General features: G+C 45.9%; 1 protein-coding gene across 4 annotated transcripts in view; it reads right to left on the bottom strand.

Moving 5' to 3' along the window:
• METTL23 (methyltransferase 23, arginine) overlaps positions 1-12,265 on the bottom strand; it is a 142,584-nt gene that overhangs the window by 108,484 nt on the left and 21,835 nt on the right. The window lies entirely within an intron of this gene.

Here is a 12,265-nt window from a genome sequence, read left to right as displayed (position 1 = left end):
TGTGAGTTCCCTAGTCCTAGATATGGCTGATAAACATCTTTGTAGACATTCACAGCAGCCAATAAGATCTGATCTTCTGAACTGCTGAGCACGCAGTACTATATTGGTCTGAAATATCTATACATTTTGAACCTTCATTTCTCAAAAACTACTGATTGGATTACACCAAATCACAAAAAGCATGCTTTCTGGGTAGAGATCGAGCTTTCTGTTAAATGTTGTTGAGCCATTTTGGTTAGCACTGTTCAAAATGCCCATAGGAAATTTCATGGGGAAAACACATTTTGCCCCGCCGCCCCCTTTTTATCGGCCCCCACTTGATGGAACACCCCAAACTTTCTAGGAAGGAAATGGCGCGTAACAAACAATACCCAGTAGCTGCTAGCATCAGGATCTGTGATAATAGAGATTATACCACTCTTAAATGTACAGGTATGTGTGTACAAAATTGACACTCAAAAGGTGAAAACTGAACTGTGTCAGAGACAACTGGAATGCAAGATTATTATGTTGCTATCTATCGGAAAACCTCTGGGTCTAAACAATTAACCCCTTAACCACGCCTGCAATTCCGCCACGGTGCGGAGGTTTAGCGGATGGGTAGGGCCGCGTCACCCAACGGACGTGTTCAGCACTACGGAGGTAGTGCTTGCCATGGCCGTTGGCCGACGAACGCATCAAACGGCTTAAGAAGACATGAAATTGTTTAAGAATGAACACTGTACTGTTGTCCTATTGAAGGCCTATGTCATTGTCTTCAAGAATTAGGAGAAGCTTTAGTATTGTCTGGTTACTTTTGAGAAACAAGTGTGTATAAAATGTTATTCTGCAATAGTTATTCTGATAGTTATTGTGAAATAGAACATGGTTTCAATTTGTCACCATAGTGATTGATTATGTACATCATTAATGATGATCATTGTGGAGTAACTAGGACTATAAAATCTATTACATGATTCTGATTTTGTTATGAAGAGTCTTATGATATTGAAATAAAGAATATAAGGAATATAATTCCTTGTCTATCTATGATAAATTATAAATGACTGTTCCATTATAGGAAGCAAATGCATTCATTCTTTTTGAAGCAGTTATTCCTAACAACTATTGTCTTTTTAAGGTAAATTGAGTATTAGGAATGTTCATCAGACAATGCTCATTATTTGTTAATTTGTTTAATAACTGCTATTTTATTGTTTGGAAGCAATTTGAAATATTATTCTGAGAGCATTTATGGAATGCAGCTGATGTATAACATGATGGGGGCTTATATAGGCAATGTGTTGTTGCCCTCACCGCTTTTTGCACCTTGCATTTATTACTACTAAACTGTAGATCGGCCTAGAGACACGTAGCTGACATAGCTGACCTCATTCTCATTCAAGAACTGGAGTTACTAATTTTAACCGAATCCTGGTTAAAGGAATCATCCACACCCATCATTGACATACTAGTACCCCTAAACTATGATATCATCAGGCTGGATAGAACGGATGAGACAGGGGGGGTTTTGCCTGCATACATCAGAACAATATCTCAGTAAACAGACCCATATCCCCTGTATTCCCTTCTTGTGAATACATTAGCATTGACATCACTAGCAATGGCAAACCAATTTGCTTTTTATACATCTTCTATCATCCACCAGGTGACAACCTCATCTTTACCAAACAATTTATGGACATAGTCTCTACTAATGCCGGACATCAAAACACCCAAATATTTCTCGGAGACTTCAACCTCCACTGGAATGATCCCAATGATGCAGTTGTAAATAGTCTCAAAAACGTCCTCCCGGACCTCAATTTCACCCAAATTGTGAACAGCTCGACACACGATAAAGGATCCATCTTTGATTTAGTAATTGCTAAAGTTGATTCCATCCAGCTAGACACGATCCTCCCATGTGATTGGTCAGATTATCATAGTATCACCTTCTTCCTCAATGAAACAGTGAAACTTAACTTTGGTCAGCCCACAAGGCCTAAAGTATGGAAGAGGGACCTGAAAAACATTGACCCCAACACAATCACAACTTCCAGCTACAACTTACTTCTTCCCCCTGTGGGGATATCCGATGTGCATGATCTCACCAACCATTACTTCAATTCCATTAACATGATACTAAATGAGGTAGCCCCCCTCCAATTAAAGAGAGTCTCCACAAAAGACTCTAAGCCATGGTACGATGGAATACTCAACGAGGACAGACGATCCCTAAGATTATTTGAACGCAGATGGAGATCTGCTCCATCCGCCAATCACCTCAAGACACTAAGAAAGAAAAGCATACTACAGAAAGATCAAGCGCACTAAAGCAGACTTCTTAAGCCACCAATTAGACCAGGCAAAAAACCGTCCCCAAAAACTTTTCGAGTTAATCAAAACTCAATCTAAGGATGCACCTCACCGATCCCAATATAAATTAGGCCAACGACCCAACGGTGAAGAATTTGCTTCCTTCTTCTCTCAGAAGACCGCTACCATAAAGAAGGAGCTGCTCAACGATCTAATCACACACTCTGCCGCACACATGAACCCTTCACCATCCCTTCTAATTTCCCCAAACGAATCTCATCAAAGTTCGATCTAAAAACCAATGCATCTTGGTCATCCTTCAATTCCTATAATGAAGAATCGATTCTCAAATTGCTGACTGCCTTAAATCCTGCCAATCACTTTGTGGACCCTCTCCAAGCAAACCTTGTAAAAGACTTCACCCCGCTGGTGCTACCTCTCTGGACTACGATCATAAATAACTCTTTACACCAAGGTTGCAGCCCTAACACCCTCAAGGCCGGGCAGGTATCCCCATGCTAAAGAAACCCATGGCTGACACTGCAGACTTAAACAATTACTGTCCTATATATCAAACAACCCTACCTTGGCCAAACTCTTAGAAAAGTGTGTACACCTCCAGCTGCTAAGACATATTGAACAGTTTAACCTCCTCAACAAATACCAATCAGGTTTCCGTGCAGGCCACAGCACGGAATCGGCCATGACCCATATAATTGATGATGCACTACAAATCCTAGATCAGAACGGTGCCTGCTTACTCATCTTGCTAGACGTTTCCTCGGCCTTTGACACTGTCAAACACGATAATCTGATTGACCTTCTGAAACACAGAATGGGATTAGGTGGATCAGTTCTAAGTTGGTTTACTTCGTTCCTCCAAAACAGATCACAACGATTCAAGGTCAATCACTCCCTGTCCAAACCTGTCCCAGTCACTTTAGGAGTCCCACAAGGGTCTGCATTATCTCCAACATTGTTCAATCTTTTCATGAATCCCCTCACTGCAATTCTCTACGCGTCCAACGTGCAATATCACATGTACGCTGATGACACACAATTATATCTCAAGATCCATACCCATGAAGACATCAAATCTCTCAACACTATTCTCGGAAAAACTCAAAGACATGGCTGGCAGAAAATCATCTAAAACTGAATGCCCTCAAAAACGAATTCCTCCTCATCGCTCCCCCTGCCCAAGTACCCATAATGCAAGATTGGATCAAACACCTTACTCCACTCAACTGCCAACCCCTCATCGTTGATTCAGCAAAATCGTTGGGAATATCACTGGACAGAAACCTCAATATGCAAAAACACATCAGCAACGCAACAAAAGGAGAAAACTTTCAGATAAACACTTTGAGAAAATTGAAACTTTTCCTGCCGAATAAGGACTTCAAGTTGGCAGTACAAGCTCTAGTCATCCCAAGAGTAGATTACGGAAGTGTCTCTCTCTGCGGCCTGCCCAAAGTGGCAACAGCCCCTCTAAGAGCCTCCATTAATGCCGCAGCGAGGCTCATCACTGGCTCCAAAAGAAGTTCCCACATATATCCTGACCTAAAAACCCTTAATTGGCTACCTTTTGAAGCCAGAATGCATTTGAAAATAGCATGTATGACACACAAAGCCATTCATCACAATACACCAAGCTATCTGGCTCAGAAACTGGTGCCCTCTTGTGGTGTCAGATCCTCAAGAAGTGCTAACAACCTTCTACTGAAACCACAAAGATTCAACAAGAAAAAAACATATAACTGAACATTTTCAGGGATGGCGCCCAGAATTTGGAATGCTCTACCCCCATAAAACAGACTTAATCCATCTACTGCATTTTTAAACAAGCATTGGAAATGCAATAGGTCTCGCATTAGAAAAGTTGGAGTTATTGGTCTTGTAAATGACATATTTTATTTATTTGTTGGTTTTTAAAATTGCTAAATTGATGGCTTTGTCATTTACAATGCCAATAGTTATAACGTTCGCGAATGTGACACCTATAGCATTTGGAATGCAACATGTTTTGTATTTACGTGACTTAGATGGCAGCTCTGGTCGTTAGGCCACATCTCTAGAGAGCAGGAGAGTGCAGCAGGGGAGAGAAGCACAGCAATGCAATAGGTCTCGCATTAGGAAAGTTTGAGCTATTGGTATTGTAAAGGACACATTTTTTATTTATGTGCTTGTTTTGAAAATAGCGAAATTAATAGCTTTGTTATTTACAATGCCAATAGTTTTATCTTTCGCAAATGTGACACCTATTGTAACACAATATGTGTTGTGAGGGTGAGTGAGGGTGAGGGTGAGGGGTTGAGGGTGAGGGGTTGAGGGTGAGTGAGGGTGAGGGGTTGAGGGTGAGTGAGGGTGAGGGGTTGAGGGTGAGTGAGGGTGAGGGTGAGTGAGGGTGAGGGGTTGAGGGTGAGTGAGGGGGTGAGTGAGGGTGAGGGTGAGTGAGGGTGAGGGGTTGAGGGTGAGTGAGGGTGAGGGGTTGAGGGTGAGTGAGGGTGAGGGTGAGTGAGGGTGAGGGTGAGGGGTTGAGGGTGAGTGAGGGTGAGGGTGAGTGAGGGTGAGTGAGGGTGAGGGGTTGAGGGTGAGTGAGGGTGAGTGAGGGTGAGGGTGAGTGAGGGTGAGTGAGGGTGAGGGTGAGGGGTTGAGGGTGAGTGAGGGGTTGAGGGTGAGGGGTTGAGGGTGAGTGAGGGTGAGGGGTTGAGGGTGAGTGAGGGTGAGGGTGAGTGAGGGTGAGTGAGGGTGAGGGGTTGAGGGTGAGTGAGGGTGAGTGAGGGTGAGGGTGAGTGAGGGTGAGGGTGAGTGAGGGTGAGTGAGGGTGAGGGTGAGTGAGGGTGAGGGGTTGAGGGTGAGTGAGGGTGAGGGGTTGAGGGTGAGTGAGGGTGAGGGTGAGTGAGGGTGAGGGGTTGAGGGTGAGTGAGGGTGAGGGGTTGAGGGTGAGTGAGGGTGAGGGGTTGAGGGTGGGTGAGTGAGGGTGAGTGAGGGTGAGGGGTTGAGGGTGAGTGAGGGTGAGTGAGAGTGAGTGAGGGGTTGAGGGTGAGGGGTTGAGGGTGAGTGAGGGTGAGGGGTTGAGGGTGAGTGAGGGTGAGGGGTTGAGGGTGAGTGAGGGTGAGGGGTTGAGGGTGAGTGAGGGTGAGGGGTTGAGGGTGAGTGAGGGTGAGGGGTTGAGGGTGAGTGAGGGTGAAGGGTGAGTGAGGGTGAGGGGTTGAGGGTGAGTGAGGGTGAGGGGTTGAGGGTGAGTGAGGGTGAGGGGTTGAGGGTGAGTGAGGGTGAGTGAGGGTGAGGGTGAGTGAGGGTGAGGGGTTGAGGGTGAGTGAGGGTGAGGGGTTGAGGGTGAGTGAGGGTGAGGGGTTGAGGGTGAGTGAGGGTGAGGGTGAGTGAGGGTGAGGGGTTGAGGGTGAGTGAGGGTGAGGGTGAGTGAGGGTGAGGGTGAGTGAGGGTGGGTGAGTGAGGGTGAGGGAGGGAGGGTGAGTGAGGGTGAGGGTGAGTGAGGGTGAGTGAGGGTGAGTGAGGGGTTGAGGGTGAGTGAGGGTGAGGGTGAGTGAGGGTGAGGGGGTGAGGGGTTGAGGGTGAGTGAGGGTGAGGGTGAGTGAGGGTGAGGGGTTGAGGGTGAGGGGGTTGAGGGTGGGTGAGGGTGAGTGAGGGTGAGGGGTTGAGGGTGAGTGAGGGTGAGGGGTTGAGGGTGAGTGAGGGTGAGTGAGGGTGAGGGTGAGGGGTTGAGGGTGAGTGAGGGTGAGTGAGGGTGAGTGAGGGTTAGGGGTTGAGGGTGAGTGAGGGTGAGGGGTTGAGGGTGAGTGAGGGTGAGTGAGAGTGAGGGTGAGTGAGGGGTTGAGGGTGAGGGGTTGAGGGTGAGTGAGGGTGAGGGGTTGAGGGTGAGTGAGGGTGAGGGGTTGAGGGTGAGTGAGGGTGAGTGAGGGTGAGGGGTTGAGGGTGAGTGAGGGTGAGTGAGGGTGAGTGAGGGTGAGTGAGGGTGAGTGAGGGTGAGGGTGAGTGAGGGTGAGTGAGGGTGAGGGGTTGAGGGTGAGGGGTTGAGGGTGAGTGAGGGTGAGGGGTTGAGGGTGAGTGAGGGTGAGGGGTTTGTGGAAAAGTAAATTTTGCCATGTTCTGTGTCCCTACGTGTCCCCCATCTTATGTTATGTGTGCATGATTAATATGCATATGTATTCCCCATGTTCGATTAAAGACGCAATTACAGTTGTGTCCATCTCTAGTATGCCAGTTTCCAGTTCTCGTGAAAGCTACGAGTAGTAGGCCTATGTAAAGTTACGTTGCCACGTTTCTCAGTGTGCACGTTATTTCATTGTAAGGTCCCCGTTTCTAGGCCCCAAAAGGGCCCGGACACCAGATTCAGCTCCTGTCTCCTGAGCCCTCGCTGAGGAGCGATACAGCCCCCACCTGTATCCTCGACCCTTCACTTACTTCCTGCCTCACAGTGCCCGGCTCGGCCTGGCTCTGCCTGCTAGTCTGCCAAGAGTATGTTATGATTCTAGTTATCAGTCCAGCCCTCCTTCTCTGCATTCCTAAGCTACTGAATCGCATCAATAGTTTCCGTCATTGTCTAGCCTTTACGTCTCCATGTAAGAGAAATACTGTATTAATGGTCATTTAATATTCTTCATCACGCACTACATGTAGAATAATGCATGCTCCAGTCTTAGAGTCTGTTAGCCTCTCCCCTCCTGACTCTTAGTTTATATCAACATGTTCTCTAAACATTAGATACTAGATAGGGTTTAGGTACATGTCGCCCTGACTCTCCAGACTTCAGTCTCTACTCCTAGCACAGAGTTCATAGCCCCCAGCTTCTCCTAGTAACACGTCATTGTCAGTTCGCGCGCACCATTAGGTTAGAGGTCCCGGCTCCTTAGGTAGCCCCCTCCATGTTTCCGCCCCATTTATCACATATTCTGTTACGTTTACATCACATGTCTATGTATACGCCTCCTGTTACACCTACTTTCACCCTTATCTTTCGCGACTGCTATTGACCACACCCACTGCTCCGCCTACTGTATTCATTGTAATGCAACTGTTTTAGTATATATGCTTGTGTACTGTTATTAAATGCTAGCGCGCTCATCCCAGATCCAGCCCCGGCAGCTGCCGGGCTCTGCCATCCTATTCCTGTGCAGGTTGTCCTGTTCCTGTCCTTTATGCTGTATTAAACCTGCAAACTCCTACTACCTCGAATCTTGACTCTTATTTATTGAGCTATCTGTTATTGCTATGTCCAGTAAAACCTAGATCCGGTATTATTTATTTATATACCACATAATGGCGCCCGAATAGGAACTTGCCCTTTCCCCACGCGCCGGTGAAGCCACGCCGGCCCCCTGACCCTCTGCAGCCGTGACGGAACCATACCGTGCACGTGCAGATATTTCTGCTTCAAGTATCCCTCAGGCCCACGGAGGAGACAGAGGTGGCGGTCCAGCATCCAGACGAGGCGGTGGAGGAACGCGGCGAGTCCCGACCAGAGCCCAAGCCGAGAGTCCAAGGTCCGAGGTATCCGGAGGCCCACCCGTAACTGAAGTCCGAAGTTCGTCCGTCCGGCGTCGAAGCAGTCCAGTCCAGTCCGAGGCCTTCCGTTCTTGCTGCCCGGTGAGTACCGTTGCTGGGGTAGTATCTAGACAGGGTCAATCTAATTGTCTCTGGTCCGTGGGGTTTGGTGGTACACAGATCCCAAAACGAAGTGTCCACTCTGGTGGATGCGGGTCCTGACGTGTCTCTTTATGAGACCGGTAAGTTTCGTACTGTTTCAGCAGTGCATCTAGTTTCTGTTCTAGTCAGTTCTGTTCTTGAGGAAATTCATGTATTCTGTTTTCCGTATTCCAGGTAGTATTCTGTCCGAACTGTTATTTTAAATGTTCTTCATGTATTTTAATGTCGTGGTATGAATGTGGAGTAATTATCGTGTTCATTGTGTATTGTATTGTGTCTAGATTACAGTTCAGTCATGCCGTTATTTTCCAGACTACGTCAGTTAAAAACTAGAAAAGGTCTGTTAGAAGAAGCAGTTCCTGTCCCGCCTAGGGACAGTCCAGGTCATTTTATGTATCAGAAGCATGGCATAAGTGCCATATTATATCTAGATTTATGGGTAGAGTATACCAAACAGTTAGAAGAAAAGTATAGATGGCCCGTATCAGGTACGTGGGATGCCGAGTGCATCATGCAAGTAGAAGAAGCATTATGGAAAAAGAAAGCCAGACAGTCACAGAAAGATGCCATCGAGTTATGGCGCAAAGAATCTCATAAAAGAACCGAAAAAGAAATCAGAAAGTCAGAATTAAGTAGAGAATCCTTAGAACGAGCCCAAGAAAGGGAACTAATCGAGATAGGTGAACGAGTTAAAACCGAACAGTCAGACAGACAGAGAAATGCCCTCATTAAGGGTATGTATCCTCTTCTTGCCGAGGGCTTGCCAAAAGCAACCCCGGAGGCATCCAGTAATTTTCCGCCACCATTAGTTCCGACCAAGCTACGTCACAAACCGACCGCAGCTGATATTTTCATCTCGTCCTACTTGGACGACACAGTCCCGGAATATACAAATCCTGTTCCGCCAGTCCCTGTAAATCATGCCATTCCTGCTCCTCCAGACACCGGAGTACCTGCTACGGTACCCCCGGTCCAGCCCACATTACAATTTCCCACTCTGCCAGCACGAAGAGTATCAGTCGACGATTCCAGTTTAGGGGCCGCAGGAGGAGGTCCTCCTGGTACCCCGCCACCACACCAACGTTTAACGTTAGTCGAGTTACATGAATGTGCGTTACAGCGTACGCCCAAATATAAGTCCGTCGCAGATATCCGACGAGCTCTTACTGAATGCCGCTATGATCCAGTTGCAGGTGATGATAGTACAGTTATATATTCCATCCGTGTAAGACGGGTGACCGGGTATTTGGATACCCTACCGAATATGAAAGAAGATCTAGACAGAATATATCGTTTCATCCGTACAGGGGATGATCCAGAAAGTATTGGTGAAGCCATGTCTCAAAGGAAAGCTGAGATCCAGCTCATGCTATTAAAGTTTCTGATTAATTGTTTAATAAGAGAACAAGATTATCCGACCAAAGATCCGGCCGAAATGAGAATCCTGACAAGGTGGAGTGATAATATAGCCGAGGGTAAACACAGAACTATCAGTAGTATAGAGAGTATGTACAAGAGAATCCGTAAAGAAATAATAAAGTTACATGAACAACGTAAAGCAGCACAAGTAAGCGAGAAAGAGAATGACTCTTCTACTGAAGAGGTAGACGACGAGAATCCCGCCAGAATAGCGTATGTAGGAAAATCTAGATTTCCAGACCGCCATTTATGCCTAGAACGCAAGAAAACTGTTCCTCATCCAGCACCAGAACAAGGTTCTCTAGAACAAGTATTTCAAGCTACCGATCAAATTCTGAAATCACGAATCGGTTATAGTAAGTTGAGTACTATGCATGAACAAGAACTAGCCCGATCAGCAGTCCGATGGATTACTGATTCTACCACTTTTCCAGATGAAATAGTGGCACAAATGTTTCTGAAACTGCCCCCAGCCGAGCAACGACTGGTGGGTATGTATATGATCCAGCACCTCATCACATTGTATGAGGGTCAACATTCTGATCCAGGTCCGTTACACGATGTCCTGAACGAGTTACTCCAGTATAGATGGAAAGGTTTAGGTACCGATTTAATTAGTGTCATTCTAGAACAACGCCACAAATATAGAACGTTCCTGAACCCGCATTTTGTTCATGTCTCACCTCCAGAAAGTAAACCCTTTTACATAGATAGACAGAATCCGTTACGAGAAGTACACCCAGTCAGGACCACAGATGGTGAAATGCAACGAGTGTTTGTTTACACTCCGATTACAAAGATGGAACTCTTAGAGATGAAGAAACTAATTCCCTGTCATGACAAAGATCCAGCAGGGTTCCACCGAGAATTAAAGGACATGCTCCGTATGGGAGAATACACGTATCCAGATATTATTAAAATGCTAAAGGTCCTGTTGCCCGCAGGGGTATATGAAAAACTCAAGGAAAAAGAATGGGAGGTGGGAGAGAAAAAGATCGATTGGGCAGTTCTAGAAGCTGAAGATAAGATACGAGTACCAGGTACCGGTCTTGGAGAGAAATGTAAAGAATTACCTGAACTGTTAATACAAGTTTTGCCCAGATTATTAGCCACTAAAAAGGAAGACTGGGATGCAATCTCAGCCTGTAAACAGAAACAAGACGAAGACACTAGTGATTTTTATTCTAGATTTGAAAAATGTTTTATTATAAACAGTGGCCTCAAGACAAGTAGCGAGTCATACCCTCATCTTTTTGTTACTAAATTAGTCGAGAATTCAAGTCCACAAGTTAAGAACCGAGTTTTGAAAGTCGAAAGCACATGGCAAGCTAGTACCCCGTCCCAGATGTTACAGATGCTTCAGTATCACCAGAATAGAATCAGAGAAGAGCAAGAACACGAAAGAAAACGTATGAAAGACACGAAAATGAAAGTACTAGTTGCACAATCTGTTCCTCAAGACAGTCAGAAGAGGGGTCCGAATCAAGCCAGTCATCCTGCAGTTCCCGTTAAAGGGACATGCAATTATTGTAAACAGCCAGGTCATTTTATAAACGAGTGTGCAGTTCTGAAACACAATATAGCCACTGGTAAGACTAAAGAAAGACCACGTCCGCCTAGACAAGAACAAGTTTCACAGACTTCTCAGCCACAGAATGCGCAACAGACAGTTCCAGCACCGCAGCCTATTGCTGCAACACAGCATGTTACACAGCAGATGTACCAGTATGCACAGTCCGAGTATCCGGAGTATCAGCCATATTCATGAAACAGCCTAGAGAGGGAGGTAGGCTTGCCTCTCATCGAGATTCCTGTAGATCAAGAAGGTCCCTATGTTCATAGTCAGGTACTAGGGAAAGACAGAAAGTTTCTGATTGATACAGGGGCAAGTAGGACGACCATCAGTCACGCCGAAGTTCCAGGGGCTCCGCTCTCAGGCTCTAGAAATGTTTCCCTTGGATTTTCAGGAAAGCCTATTGTAAACGAGATATCTAAGCCAGTTACTCTAGAAGTAGGTCCATTGTCCCGCACTACTGATCTATTACTTACTAAGTCATGTCCAGAAAATCTGTTAGGTATTAAGACACTGAAAGAATTAGGTGCAGTTATTTGCTGCTCCCCAGAGGGAATACGCCTGTTTCTACGTGACTTCAAGGGTCACTATGTATTACGAGATTTTGATCCGAGATTGTCTAATGTTCCGCAGCATCTATGGGCGCAAGGTCCAACTGATGTAGGTTATATGCAAATCACACCCCATCGTGTGACTCTCAAACCAGGTGTAGTGTTACCACGAATCAGACAGTACAGATTGCCACCTGAGGCTGTAACAGCCTTATCCAAAATTATTGACGAGCTCATCGCTCAAGGAGTAGTTGTAGAAACTAACTCCAATGTATGTAATTCTCCGATCATTCCAGTCATGAAACGTACTGATCCAAATGCACCCCCAGTATATCGATTAGTGATTGACCTACGAGAACTCAATAAATGTATTATTCCCCAGTACCCAGTTGTCCCAGATATCTCTTCCCTATTGACAGCCATTGATTCCGAAGCAACATTTTTTACAGTCATAGACCTCAAGAACGCGTTTTTCAGTGTCCCCATTCATCCAGACAGCCAGTTTCTTTTCGGATTTTGTTTAAATGGAAGGAGCTATAAATTCACACGAGCTCCTCAAGGTTTCACAGAAAGTCCTAGTATTTACAGTCAAGCACTTAAGAGACAACTAGACAACATTCACATGCCAACTGACACTGCCCTGCTCCAGTATGTCGATGATCTACTGATCACAGCCCGTTCTGAACGTGCTTGCGAGCGAGCATCACTTACAGTCCTGTATTTCCTTGCCGAGATGGGGCACAAGGTGTCCCCT

This window comes from Lissotriton helveticus, chromosome 7, assembly GCF_964261635.1.
Source record: "Lissotriton helveticus chromosome 7, aLisHel1.1, whole genome shotgun sequence".
Taxonomy (NCBI): domain Eukaryota; kingdom Metazoa; phylum Chordata; class Amphibia; order Caudata; family Salamandridae; genus Lissotriton; species Lissotriton helveticus.
This window is presented reverse-complemented; position numbering and strand designations above follow the sequence as displayed.